The following is a 14707-nucleotide window of genomic DNA, read 5'->3' as shown; positions in this document are numbered from 1 at the left end:
ATTCAAAGCCATTTGTACTTAAAAAAAAAACAAAAACAAAAACAAAAAAACTTCCCATGGAGTTGAAGATGACTTTTAACATCGGATTTTCCTGCCTGATATTAGATATGCCTGGCTTGTACATTTTTTTTTTTTTTTTTTTTTTTTTTTTTTGCCTAGAATGTCCCATCCCTTCTTTCCCGGGGAAGTCCTACACATACAAGATACACAGGAATGAGACTGTTCCAAGCCCTATCCCTGGGACCTCATCCCTGCTGCAGCTACACTGTAAGGAGCAGAGCACTTGGACCTACTCCCTCCTGATAGCAGACACCTACTGTGTGAAACTCCTAGTTCAGGTGTAAGGAGCTAGGAATGTTCATTTAGCCTGTTTCCTGCTTTCCTCTAATTTCTGTCCTGCAGCAGTGAAGAACTGTCCTGCAGGGAAGGCTCCTAGTGTTGTGTGTGTGTGTAATCATGGTCTGGGTGATTTGTCTATACACTGTTCAGGTCAAAAACAGAAAACTGTCTTAGGTGGATGAGATGCAAGGTCAAGCCAGAACACATCATGTAGAGACAGGCTGCGCTGTGAGCAGAGTTCTACCTGATTTCCTTTACTTCTAGCAGCAGGAACTATTTAGAGACATAAGGCGTTCTTACTGTTTCCCAATATCATGCTCTGCTCAAAGAAAGTTTAGACTCCCCCCCTACAAAAAAGAGGGTAGGAATGATAGCAGGGTCACATGGGGAAAGAACCCAGAGACTGGGAAGTAAAAGCTCATTTTCAATAGGAAATTTGAAAAATCAGGGATGTTGGTCAGGAACAGTTTCCCTTTGCTGGACTATCTAATTTTTCTTTTCTGCTCCTAAGGTGAGGAAGTAAGATAAACCATGGGCAATAAGGCCATCTTAATAACTACCTACTCTGAGGTGGGACACCATCTCTTAGAAGTTGGACAAATGCCCGTAGGTGTTACCTTTACTTTTTTATGTTCTTAAAATGAGTCTGTTCTGCTGTATGTACTTTTAACTCTCTTGGTATGGTAACAAGAATTGTTTCTAAACATTTAAATGTTAGAAAGGCAATTTGAAAAAATAAAACTTTAAGCCAGGTATAATATAACATGCCTATAATCCCAGCACTCTAAAAGCAGAGACAGGAGGTTCTCTTAAGTTTAAAGCTACCCTGGTCTATATATACTAAGTTCTAGGCCAGCCAGGACTACATAGTGAAAACCTGTCTCAAAATAAACATATATACACTTAGTGACTAAATGACTAAATTCATAAATTCATTTGCAAGGAGTGGGGTCGGGGGATGGATAATGGTTCTGTTTCTCCAGATTGTAAAACTACTACTAAGGTAAATGTTAGATTTGTGACAAGAATGACAAATAATCTGCTAACTAAAGAAACTCAATGAGGAAGCTGTGCTTCCGAAAAATGTTCCATAAGGAAGCAACTACTCTCTTTTCTACCGCAGGCTGACTTCAGACAAACAACTCAGCAAGGCACAGCTCTGGACCTCTGTAGGTAGGCGGGGTTGAAAACAACTATAGTCAATTTTTTAAAAAGATTTATTTATTTATTTATTTATTTATTTATTTATGTGAGTACACTGTAGCTGTCTTCAGACACACCAGAGCTACCATGTGGTTGCTGGGAACTGAACTCAGGACCTCTGGAAGAGCAGTCAAGTGCTCTTAACCACTGTGTCCAGCCCCTATAGTCAATTCTTAAAATGGCCTTCAAAGTTTCTTAAAAGTAAAAGCTAGCCAAGTTGATAGCCCATGCCTTGTGATCAACACTGAGGAGATTAAGATGCTTTCCAGCTGGAGGCTAGTCTGGGCTATCCAGTGAGACCCCATCCCCCACCCAATCAAACAAAACAAAACAATCTGGATGATTTATTTATGCACTGCCTTTGTCCTTATCCACAGGAAACAGTAAGGGGGCGAGGGGAGCCAGACAGTGGTGGTTGGTACATGACTTTAGTCCCAATACTCAGGAGACAGAGGCAGGCAGTTCAAGGCCAACCTGGTCTACAGAGCGAGTCCCTAGGACAGAGTTACATAGAGAAACCCTGCATCAAACAAAACAAAACAAAACAAACAAACAAAAACAGGGCTGGAGAGATGGCTCAGCAGTTAAGAGCACTGACTTCTTTTTCAGAGGTCCTGTGTTCAATTCCCAGCAACCACATGGTGGTTCACAACCATCTGTAAAGAGATTCGATGCCCTCTTCTGGTGTGTCAGAACAGCTACAGTGTATTCACATAAATTAAATAAATAAATCTTAAACAAACAAACAAACAAAAAACAAAAAAACAAGCCAGGCAGTGGTGGTGCAAGCCTTTAATCCCAGCACTTGGGAGGCAGAGGCAGGTGGATTTCTGAGTTCTAGGCCAGCCTGGTCTACAGAGTGAGTTCCAGGACAGCAAGGGCTATACAGAGAAACCCTGTCTCAAAAAACAAAAAACAGGAAAAAGAGGAAAACCATCAAATGAATATTTAATTTGCTTGCTTACAAAACTTCTTAATAAACATTTTCTCCCAGGAACAGTAACCATACTAAAAAGAGTTACTGAATGATAACTGTGTCTTCAGGACTGCTTGTCCTGTCTATTACAAAAATTCACATTTTAAAACTCATTTAGCTGCCAGGGAAATCACATTAGTAGCTGAACCTTGTGGCCCATCTACTCACGAGAGTGAGGCTGAAGGATCTCAGAATGAGTTCAAAACTATCTGAAAAATCCTGTCTCAGAAATATGGGGGATTGGGATTCTAGGGAGAGGTAGCTCTCCCTGGTACAGTGCTCGCCTGGTATGGGCAAGGCCCTGCGTTCCAGCTCCAGTATAGGGGGGTGTGAAACGACTGGGGATCACAGGAAGCAAGCCTGCTGATGGACCGAACAGTCCCCACCATAATGCGGAAGAGTACACCTGAGCCTGCTGCTAGCAAACAGCCCCTACCAAAACAGTGAGACCATGCAGACAGTACCCACTGAAGTTAACCAACCTAAAAGGCTCTCTTTGTGGACCCAGTGAAGTAGAAAGAGTCAATTCTATACCAAGTACTTTGGTCAGGCAATAATAGACTTTTCTTTCCTGCAGTAGATCAGCTGACGTCAGAAGGTGGGACCTCTGCCAAGGACAACTGGCTCTCTCTGCAGAGCTGGACATATGAAAGTCACCTCATTCCCACTGCAGATTTTTTATTTATATTACTGAAAACCAGTATTCTCTTCACCCCGTAGACTTATTTAGCTGCAAGAATTTCTACTTTCATTTCATTCCTGAAACGATCATTGCCAGACAACATGAAAAAAAAATTTTAAATAAATACAAAAACTATTGTTACCCAAAGATGTATAACCTCTCACCTAAAATTATGTCAGTAGTACTGGAATTTCTGGGACTCTGTGTGTATCAAATTCCTTCCATGACTGAAGCTGCATACTAAAAGAACCCCACCCCTGCTCTGACAATAGTATGCAGCAGTCTGATAAGGCAAACTCTAGAAAAAATTCCAGGGCGTGAGGAACCTAATGAGATTAGCACCTTTAAATCACACAGAAGGAAGAATCTGGGAAATGTGCCACTAAACAAACAATCTCCAAACTTACCAAACTATCTGTAGTACTAACTACCTAAAAACTGCAACAGAGGAATTGCCTAGGAGTCAATCAACTGACAGTTTATCTCCAGGCTGCCAATCAACTCTGATTTTTGAAAGTCAAGTCCCTGTACACAGAAAATAAATGAGGGAAACCAAAATGTTGGACATATTCTTTGTATGTTTAAGAACAGTGCTTCATTTAGCTGGTCATGGTGGTGCTTTTAATCCCAGCATTTAGGAGACAAGGGTAGGCAGATCTCTGAGCTCCAGGCCAGCCTGGTGTACACATAGAATTCCAGGGCAGTCAGGGCTACATAGAGAAACTCTTGTCTCATAAACCAAAACAAGGTATGTGAGCTGATGTCAGGGGATCAAACAAGAATTATAGCTATGTCCTCTATTGTAATGAACACAAAAGACTTGTCAGCATTCTTATGCTACTGCCAGATTTCATGGATTCTTTTTTTTTTTTTTTAATATGTTCTTTGCTGTTTTACCTGAATGTATGTCTGTGTGAGGGTGTCAGAAGCCCTGGAACTGGAGTTACAGATAGATAGGTATGAACTGCCATGTGCTAGGAATTGAACCCAGGTCCCTCAGAAGGAACATCCAATGTTCTTAACTGATGAGCCATCTTTCCAGCCCCAGATCTCGCTGATTCTAAAGGTAGGAAGTCTAACAAAAAAATCCACAGATACAGTAAGCTTAAGAGTGTCTCCGCCTTGTGCTTAACTCAAGTCTGTACACACTAGCAACTGAGCTAGATTCTAACAGGTACCCTACAGGTATCTAACAGGTATCTTTGTTTGCCAGGCCAATGCCAAGAAACAGCTGCCTGAGGCCCTTCTTGGTACTTGAAGAATTGTAAAATGCCTTCAGTAATCTATAAGCAGTTACATGCCACTATGTATCTACAGTAGGAACGGGGAGATATTTCTCCCCGTTCCTACTGTAGCTATATGTGTAGGATACTGTAGATATGTGGATAGGAATCATACTGTATTAAGAAACTATTGCTAATTTAAAAAATGTAAAAAAAAAAAAAAAGAAAGAAAAAGAAAAAGAAAAGAAAGAGAAAGAAACAAACTATAGATAAAAACATTTTCAAACCAAAGGTCAAATGCTTCAGACTCCACAAATCTGGCACCTGTGAGTGAGTGGTTTAGGACAGCCTCATACACATTTCCTAGGCACTTCAAGAAAAGAAAGTCATGTGAAGGTGAAAGTCTTTGCTTGTGGTTGTGTTTAAAGCCACTGAAACATGCTGAATATCATGGAGGTAGGAGGACTTGGAATCAGCTGGCTCAATGGAAAAATTTGTTGTAATCACCCAAGGCAAAGGTCATAAAAACCACTCATCAGTTTGGGTTTTGTTGCTTAGTCAGGGCCCAAATGTGCAGAACTGACAATACCTTTTCTCTGCGGCTTTTGAGGCCAGCACTTATTGAATCTCAGATTTGCAAAGCAAGAGGACTAACATCCACAGATGTAAAACAGCTTGCCTGAGAACACACTATCAAAGAACGGTTAGCACCTACAAAACTATGCGCGAGTTGATTCTCAGATCAAACAAACCAACTGGCAACCAGCTTAGCTACAGGCTTTAGTAGCAGATAGGATAGTAAGCAGAGCAGTAAACAGTACAGAAACAAGGCTTTTGGCACCATGAATAAAAAGTCACTCCTTCTGCTTCAACTACATTCCAGTCAAGATTGAGTGGCTCTACATGTCAGCCTTCAAGTTGATTAATTCAGTTCCACTTGTTAGCGCAATTCTGCAGAGGTGAGCAGGACTTAAGCATCAAGAAAGCAAGAGATCCATACAGCACTGCATCAAAACCCAGAAATGCAGAGCAATGCTGGGCAACTTACTTCTGATGCTTCCCACATACTATCTTGCTGGTACTTACCTTTCAACCTGCAAAATTCAGATGAAAAGGGTTTATAAGTGCAATATATTAAGATTCAAGACAAGAAAAGGTTATAAACCTTATATAATTAACTGGTCTCATTTATAAAAGGGGGCCGCCCTTGGATTTATGAGCTATAATTATTAAAAAAGCCTTAAATTTTTACCTCCCACTTTAAATATCAAGACAATTTTAAGCAGTTTTTTCTTTTTTTGAAAAAGGCTCAATGTTAGCAAACACTGAAACACTACACATAAAACATACAAGAATATTGTTTTGTGTGTGTGTGTGTGTGTGTGTGTGTGTTTTGTTTTTTCAAGACTGGGTTTTTCTGTGTATCCCTGGCTGTCCTGGAACTCACTATATAGACCAGGCAATTCTTGAACCTTCAGAAATGCTGGTCTCTGCCTCTCAAGATCAAGGTATGCAGCGCCACACCCTGCCAGAGTCTTGGTTTTAAAAAAGAAACTGAGTTCCATTCCATCACAGGGATTATGGTAGAGCTAAGTCAATGGAAAAGGAGACAAACCCAGGTTACAGCACTTGTCGAAGTGGAAAACACTATTTATACTCTGTTTTCAAGTAGTTTTTCTAAATATCTAAAGTAACTTACTCCCCTTGGTTCTTAGGAACCAAGTAGCCATCAATTACAAATCAGCAAACATCACATGCAAACACCAGGATGGCAATAAGAGATCAATATACTCATGCCTTAAGGAGAAACAGAAAGGTAGAGAACAGTAGGCTCTGGATACTTTAGAGTAAACATACGACACTTCTGATCATGTAGCCAGCAGTCCCAATCAGGCTGTCACCAACCTTTCTACTTAACAGAAAGGTCATGCAGGCAGGGCTCCCTTCTTTGGATCATTCAACCTCTTAGACACCAATGTGTCTTCACTGCAAGCCAGGCAAAATACCCAAAAGGCAACACATTTTATGCATGCTGGTCAAATACCTGAGCTCTGCGTTTACGAAACGATGACAACATGTTGAAGGAATGTGGACTCTAAAGAGGAAGGGGAAGAGCAAGACAACACACTTCTAAGGACAACTGGGATAGAATCACTTTAAAGTGAAGAACAAATCTATGAAAACAGGCAAAAATCAAACAGCACAGACTGCCCCAGTGTCTGAATCCCACCAGCAATCTGAGATGTAATCAGGGAGCCAAGGCTTCTGGGTATGGACAATTATCAACACCTGAAAGTGCTGCCTTGGCCAAGTCATGCTCTCTCTCAGGCCTCGGTTTGCCCAAGGATTCATTTTTAATACTAAATGTTCTTTTAAAAATAAATATGCCTCTTCTCATCTATATTCTGAAATGGGAATCTTTGGTGTTTTAGACATTTGCATTGTAAGAGTAATTAAGTAAAACGATGCTTTCATGAAAGCCTGAGTATAGTCAGGAATTCAAACAACAAAGACTGACCTTGGGGCAAGTTTACTGGTGCAGTACCTTTACAAAATACTATTATTTTCTACTCAAAACAAGTAGAAACAGCATATGTAAGAGATGTGAAAGGTGCCACTCGCTGCACGGATGTTCCAGCCGGATGGCTCTCTGGCCAGCTCTGCGGACCTCTGCATTCCTGGAGTCAGCATTAGCCATCAGATCATGGCGTTCCCCTGTAAGGCCACAGCTGCTGAGCTGCAGCAGACCAGATGCATACAGTCAAGTTCCCCAGTAGGCAGTGGGGACTGATAACAAAAGGCAGGCTACCCTCAGGGCCTCTGTCCTTAGTGTACACTCCATAGACTAGACTGGGGGAACTATTCCTAGGAGCCATTTCTCAGTTATGAAAAACTGAGAAGCCCCACCTTTGAGATGAAAGCAGAGAAGGAAAATAATAGAAAATTATAATCCAGGGAGCTAAAAGATACACTTAATATGACTCTCCCTGCTTAAACCTGTTCATTAGATTACTTGACATGAGATTTCTCCAAGTATTAGATTACTGCAGAGCATACAGCCAGGGCTAAATGCACTACCAGAGAACAGCTGGTTGCTGCAGTTCCTGCCTGCCACAGGCCCAGCTACTCTGAGAGCTAAGGGTGGAGAACTGAGCTTGAGCCCAGGACTTTGAGACATACAGCAAGGCCTCCTCTTTTTTTAAGGGGTCAAGGGTGGTGGCAGCCAGGCTTGTTGGCAGGAATATAACGAGTTCAAGACCAGCTATGCCCAACTACACAGACCTGGAATGAGCTACATATCAAGACCTTGGCTCAAAAATAGGGAATGGAACTGCATATCTAAAATATGTCTCTAGGCCTAGGGTTTGCCATAAAGAACTGTCTCACATTTGTCTGGTAGAGAACAAACCTTGAAATCCATTCTTTTTATCTAACCTAGGTCCCTGGATAACAGACAACACACTTTGAGGGTCCCTTTGAGGAATTGATGGCCCAGTTACTAAAAAAGGCTTATTGTTAATTTCCTGCAGGGGATCTACTGCAGCACATTTTTTTTCCAACTTTGACTTCAATTTGACCTTTAAAATCTAAGACATTTAGTATGAGTGGGAACCTTGGCTCAATGGTTTCATGCAAGTCACTGATGCTGGTGCTATTCTTAAGCTCTGGTTTCCTGGCTACAAGACACCCCCACCTTGCCATCTTTGATACATTCTGTTTTACTTAAGTCCAATTGCTATGACAACGCAATTTCTTAACACATTATTAAAATACTTCATATGCTCGGTCTCTCTTGTAGTCCTTGACAGCCATGATAATTAGCTTTCCGAAAACACCAAAACGACTTAAAATGTTTTGGGTCTCTATATAGAAAAACCTGATTATCTGAGAGACTGAGGCAGGAAAATCCTGAGTGTGAGGCCAGCCTGAGGTATTCAGCAAATTCCAGACCAGCCAGAGTTACACAGTTAGAGCCTGTAGAGAGAGGGACAGAGACAGAGAGATGAAAGTCAAAAAGACCCTGTGAAGTGTACCAGTTCGAAATGATCTCACCCTTTCTGAGACATTCATTTAAAACACATCGAACCTTACTTACGTAAGAAGTAAGAAGCCCTCTTGATATGTATATGTGTAATTCTTGTACCTGAATTACACATATACAAATCAAATTTTTCGTTAAGACGCATTTCATCAAATTTGCTGGGACAGCTTCAGACAAAAGACTGTTCCATCATTTCACACAAGCACAGCAGTAGAATTTGACAAAAAACAAAAATAGAAGCCTTCGACTAAATGTCTTGTATAGAAAGAAAAGAGCTGTATGCTATTATTTATTGGATTTGGATCTCCTCTATTATACGGGCGCAGGTCAGCACTGGAGAGAAAAGACATTTTATTACCTAGAAAGAAAAAGGAGGCCTTTCTGCGGCCCTCCGGCCGGGGACCGCCACACAGGATGAAATTAAGGTCAGAGAGCCCTTCACTGCAGACGCGAGGCTCCAAGAGCTGCGAGCGCCGCTGCTGCGGGCGAAGGGCGGTGCGGGGGCGCTCGTGGGTGGGTGCTGCCGGGGACCACCCCCGCCACCTGCCGCGACGGGTGGGGCCGCGGGCGCGGGCGGGGGCCCTCGCGTACCTTCCGCAGACTGTGACTCTCCAAGTCGCCGCCCGGCTCTGCCGCGCCCCGCAGCCCACGCGCCACAAAAGGCGGCGGCCCACGGAGCCGCCCGCGAGGCTCCGCAGCTCATCTGTTTGCATGGCTCCGGTGCTCGGCCGCCCGTGCTCCTTCCCTTCCCGCCCACCGCCGTTTCTTACCGGCTCCTGGGGGTTAGGGGCGTGGGTTGCCGCGCTGTGGGCTGCTGAGGAAAAAGATGCGCCGCCGCGGCCCCTGCCTCACGCCGTTCGCTCCGCAGCGGATAGTGACGGCGACGCGCGCGCACCGCGGCTTTTATATGCGGCCGCGCGCGCCCCCGCGGCGGCCGAGCGCGAGCGTGAGGGTAGGGCCTGGGCTGGGGACGCGAGAGGCGGGACTCGCTGCTCGACTGCAGTACGGAAAGGACCGAGCGTGTCCGGAAGGAGCCGAGGCTGCGGGGCGGGGTGGTGGGGGTTGGGACAAATGACGGGAGCGCGCGCGCGAGGGGTGCGGGGCGCGGGGCGCGGCGCTGAGGAGTCGCCGCATCCGCCCGCCGCGGCGTGGGACCCGAGCAATCCTGCCCCGCCCAGTCCGCCCTGCAGAGAATCTGTGCCGCACCCCTCCGCCCTGGGAGCCCTTCCGAGACTGCGGCGAAGGGCAGGGCGGGGCCCGTCGCTGCAGTCAAGCTGGGGACGTTGCTGCCCTGGCCGGAAAGACGCCCTGTCCCTTTCGGGTGATCTCACTGGAATGTTGGCTCCCTCTCTCCACTTTTTCAGGAGGAGGTTTGGCGCTGGGAGACCCAAGTCTGCCTGTTCTGGTGGGGGATAAGGCCAAAGAAATGACATGATTTGGGGCCCCGTGTTTGAGGAGGTTGTAGGAAAAAAAAAATCCCGATTAGGGGGGGGGGGGGAGGAAAGACTGATCTGTGGCATACAACTTTTATTTCAGGATTTGGAGAATTCTTCAGCAATCTTCCTGTTGCCAGTAGAATAGGGTGTATTCGTCCCTGTTGATAAACGACATTACTGTTTCTTTCCCCACTATTAATTGAACTTTGCTGTTTAACTGACCCTGTATGTGCTACCTCTTGGGCTTTTAATCTCTGTGCTAATTTTACAAGGTAGACGTTGCCTTCCCCATTTTACAAATTAGCATCCTGATGACATAGAAGGTAGCTCTCTTCCCAGGTCAGGCACGAAGAAGCAATCAGAAAAGGTAAGATTTGAACACAAGCAGTCAAGCAAGTGGGTGCTAGACTTCTGAAAAGAGGAAAACAAAATTTCTGTAATTTCTGTCTCATATACAACCCCTTTCCAGGGCCTGGCTCTAAACTCTGTAGCCAGACTCCCCTACTGCAAAGGCCTTTTCCCTTCCTCCATTTCGGGTGACAGCTGTGTGGCAACCATTGGAGTAGCACCCAGCTCATTCCTGTGTAATCAGGCCGACTGGGAGTTCTGCAGCTCTGCCAGGCATCAGTCTCCTGGTTACCAAGCCACCCTTCTAGTTAAATAATTATAAAGAACTGGGCATTGCTCCAGAACTGGGACGAGGCCCAGTCGCGAGCTTCCTGGTCCTCTGCAGTTTGGTTTCTGCTGAGCCTAGGCTCTGCAAGGTGACTTCTAAGCTACCCTGACTGTAGACATGAGAGTGAAAGATCCCTAGTTATTTTCCTCAGAGAGGAGAGATTTAAAAAAAAAAAAAAAAAAAAGGAGTGGCCACACCTCAGCACTCAGCAGCAGCTTCACAGAAGCTTGAGGCAAAAGGCAGGTGCTAGGAGGCATTTACTGCAATCTTCTTTACAGAGAAAACTGGTTGAGGAGCTGCTTCCTGGACTTTGCTTTTTTTTCCTTTTCTTTTTTCCTTTCCTTATTTTTTTTTTTTCAGACAGGGTTTCTCTTTGTAGCCCTGGCTTTCCTGGAACTTGCTCTGTAGACCAGGCAGGCCTCAATCTCAGAGATCCCCTGCCTCTTTCTCCAGAGTGGTGGAATGAAAGGCATGTACCACTACAACAGGCTGTGGGCCTGTGCATTTCTGAAAACAGCTGGTGGTGGCCATGGTAACTACCTCTTTAGTCAGAAGCAGCAAATTTAAAACTCAGATATTCAGCCTTGGGTACAAAATGGCTAGTATAACTTTACTCTCCAAAATTTCTAAGACCTTACCCATCACTGGCAAAGGATGGGTCTCTGGGCTGTGGATATTTAATTTCCCTGGCTCCATACTGAAATAGGGCTTCTACTGTTTCTCCCAAATGCCAAACAAAATCCAAGACCTATATGTCTCTTTTGATTGGGAAACTAAAATCCTGCTTGTTGGTCCGTTTTCTGATCAGAAGATTGGTCAGGATAACAGTATCCTCAGGCTCCCACTCACCGCCCACCCTGTTCTCTGGCAGGAGAAGCGAGCCATCCAAAAGCCATTCCTTGTGGCTTCTACTGTTGCTTTCCTCCCTCCCTCCCTCCCTCCCACCAGTTTCAGCACATGCCTCACACTTTATTATGCGTGGGCACGGGGAAGGGATATTGCAGATAATAATCTTGTTTTTATAAAAGAACTTCAGAGGGAAAAAATAAAGCAAGCACACAGCCCAGTGTGGCAGCTTGGTTCCGCTCCCCGTTCTTGGCCACACCTCCCCTGGCCTTCTTACAGGCACTAAGCCCCTAGACCTAGAACTCTAGCTAGGACTGATTCCCTGCTCCAAAGGCCAGTTGTTAGTTGGGGAAATGTGCTAATTGTCACCTGTCCACCTCTCTACCCCTACCCTGAACTTCTACAAAGTTCAAATCAAGCACTTGCATTATTTACCTCCCTGTAAAGCTGATTGGGAAGAATCATGCCCAGAAAATTATTTTCCTCAGATCTGCAAGGGCAGAGTTGGCAAGCCAGTCACACAAGTCTTCCAAACATAGTGACTATGTAAAACCTGAGGACATTATGCTAAGGGAAATGATCCAGATAGAAGGACCAATATTAGATGATTCTGCCTACCTTGCAATCTACAACTGCTGGGTCTGAGAGATAACAGTACTGGATAAGGGAAAGGACCAGTTTCCATCTTGGATGAGAAAGTTCTGGCGATCTGGGCCAGGCACTTCTGAACATATTCTACTGTGTAAACTATATCCTTAAACTGCTACATGTATTCATGTGTGCTATATGGCAGTCAGAGGATGACCTGCACGAGTTGGTTCTCCTCCTGCCTTGTGGATTCTGGGGTTCAAATACAGATCATCAGGCTTGGTGGCACGTACCTTTACCTACAGAGCCATCCTGGAGTACTGGGGTTAATGACATGTAATTTTTTTGTTGTTTAAGATAAGGTGTCATGCTGTGGCCTAGTCTATCCTGCAGCTCATGGCAATCCTCCTGCTTCAGCGTTGTGATTGCAGGAGGTGGTGCCATCATGCCCAGATTTCCTGCTAAGCTTAAACACATTTCATTTCATAAGTCATGGAAAACTTCAACAATGCTGGTTTTCCATTATCTACAGAATAGCCTAATGAAGACTTAAGTAGTCATTCCAGAGCCTAGAAAAGCTGGTACTGCCCCTTGGCACCGTTTCTGCTTTTCTCTGTTAAACACCTGTTTGCCTGCTTCCAAAGCACAGGGCTAGCTGCCAGCAACGATGCTGTCAGCAGCTCTCATCGGAGCTCATGTACTTCTTATAGGAGAGGCCCAGGTTCACTCCCAGCATTATAGATCAACACCAGCCTTCTGCCTCAGAGCAGTCCAGACTACATACTTGTTTTTCCAACTTCTTGATTGAAAAAAAAAAAAGTTTATGTATGAGTGATTTTCTTACGCTGTGTTTACCCTTAGTGCTCTTGTAGGCCAGAAAAGGGCTTTGGTTCTTTTTCGTTTTTTTTAAGATTTGTTTTATTTATATGAGTATACTGTTGCTGTCCTTAAGACACACCAGAAAAGGATGAGATCCCATTACAGATGGTTGTGAACTACCATGTGGTTGCTGAGAATTGAACTCAGGACCTGCAAGAGCAGCAAGTGCTCTTAACTACTGAGCCATCTCTCTGGGTATTATCTAGTAAATGAAGCCTGGCAATCCTTAGGGACTATTAGTAAGCCCTGTTACAATGGGTATTTTTGCAAGTGCATCACATTACTAGAAGCCTAGAGCTCTTGTCTGCTTTCTGTAGATCCACAGGACATCCAGTTAAATTCATTAAGTGTGGCAGAGAAAAGGGACAATTAGTCATGTGACAGACATGTGAGCAGCTCTGTGGCTTATGTTGTCCTAGCACTGAGGGAAGTCTAAACTTCACTATGTCACTGTAATCATCACATATTTGTCATGCACACAGACGCATGCACGCATGCACGCACACGCACGTGTGACCCCAAGGCTGACAGGGTGGACAAAGGTTACAACGTACTGGAATTCTATGCTGGAATTTTCATATCATCATATCTGTACTAAAGTGATATAGGACAATGCATGACATGACAAAAATTTGGGCACTCAGCCCATGGAATGAGGGCAAGAAGCATCAGTGGAAGCAGGCAGACGAGGGAGAACTTGAGCTGCAAAGAGAATGGAGCTTATAGCATTCAGGGGCAAAGAATTTGAGGCGCCTGTGTGGAGCTACAGTCATCAGCTGCTGGTGGTCATGGTTTCTGAGGCTACATTATCATTGGGTATCAAAACCCCAGCCTTCCAATCATCTTTGTTCTTGTTTGAGACTCCATTAGGATAACCAGCATCAAATGACACACACCAAGACTGCTAATCACATCCAAAGGAAGAATGTTAAATTAAAAATACTCTTAAGATGCTAAGATGGCTCAGCTGGTACAGGAGCTTGGCATGCAAACCTCACAACTTAAGTTCAAGCCCCAGAACCCATGTCAACGTAGAAAAAGAGAACAGACTCCATTAAGTTGTCTGCTGACCTCCAAATTCACTCTGTGTTGTTACACATGAGACCACATATTATGTTTTGGGTTTTTTTTTTTTTGTTTGTTTTTGTTTTTGTTTTTTCAAGACAGAGTTTCTGTTTAGCCCTGGCTGTCCTGGAGCTCACTCTGTAGAGCAGGCTGGCCTCAAACTCAGAAATCTGCCTGCCTCTGCCTCCCGGGTGCTAGGATTAAAGGCATGTGCCACCACTGCCCAGCTATGTTTTGTTTTTTTTTTTAAGGTTATTTTTACACTGTGGCAAAAATAAAAAGGGCTGGAGAGACGGGTCAGTAGTTAAGAGCACTTGGTTCTTGTTGAGGAGCTACATTTGGTTTCCAGCACTCACACAGTGGCTTACAAATAGCTGTTGCTTTAATTCCAGGGGATCTGATGCCCTCTTCCAACTTGACCAGGTACCGAGCATGTGGCACACAGACAAAACATTCCTAGGCAGATCAAATTTCTAAGGCAGCCTAAGCTACATGAGACCAGGGGTTCCACACACTGAACTCACAATCTCCTAACCCACACTGCAGGCTCACAGGGGCTTTCTGTAACACCCCCCAACCCCCACCCCGCAACCATTTAAAAGATGTAGTCAGGTGTATTTTTAACCAGTGGCACATGCCCTCAATCCCCTCAATCCCAGCACTGGGAAGGCAGAGGTAGAGATCTCTTGAGTTTGAAGCCATTTTAGATTGCATAGTGAGTACAGCCAGAGCTACACAGAGAAGCCCTGTCT

The 14707-nt window shown here is 44.5% G+C and overlaps 1 protein-coding gene across 4 annotated transcripts in view; it reads right to left on the bottom strand.

The window, feature by feature from the left end:
• The window catches only part of Sptan1 (spectrin alpha, non-erythrocytic 1), a 68346-nt gene extending 58996 nt beyond the window's left edge, over nucleotides 1-9350 (bottom strand). For all 4 annotated transcript variants that reach the window (XM_052182038.1, XM_052182039.1, XM_052182040.1 and 1 more), the window contains exon 1: nucleotides 9236-9350. The gene's annotated coding sequence lies outside the window, so the exon portion shown is untranslated. The remainder of the gene's footprint in view (nucleotides 1-9235) is intronic.
• Nucleotides 9351-14707: the final 5357 nt, after the last annotated feature.

This window comes from Apodemus sylvaticus, chromosome 5 (assembly GCF_947179515.1).
Source record: "Apodemus sylvaticus chromosome 5, mApoSyl1.1, whole genome shotgun sequence".
Classification (NCBI taxonomy): Eukaryota; Metazoa; Chordata; class Mammalia; order Rodentia; family Muridae; genus Apodemus; species Apodemus sylvaticus.
The sequence above is the reverse complement of the archived record's forward strand: the minus strand, read 5'-3'. Positions and strand labels throughout refer to the sequence as shown.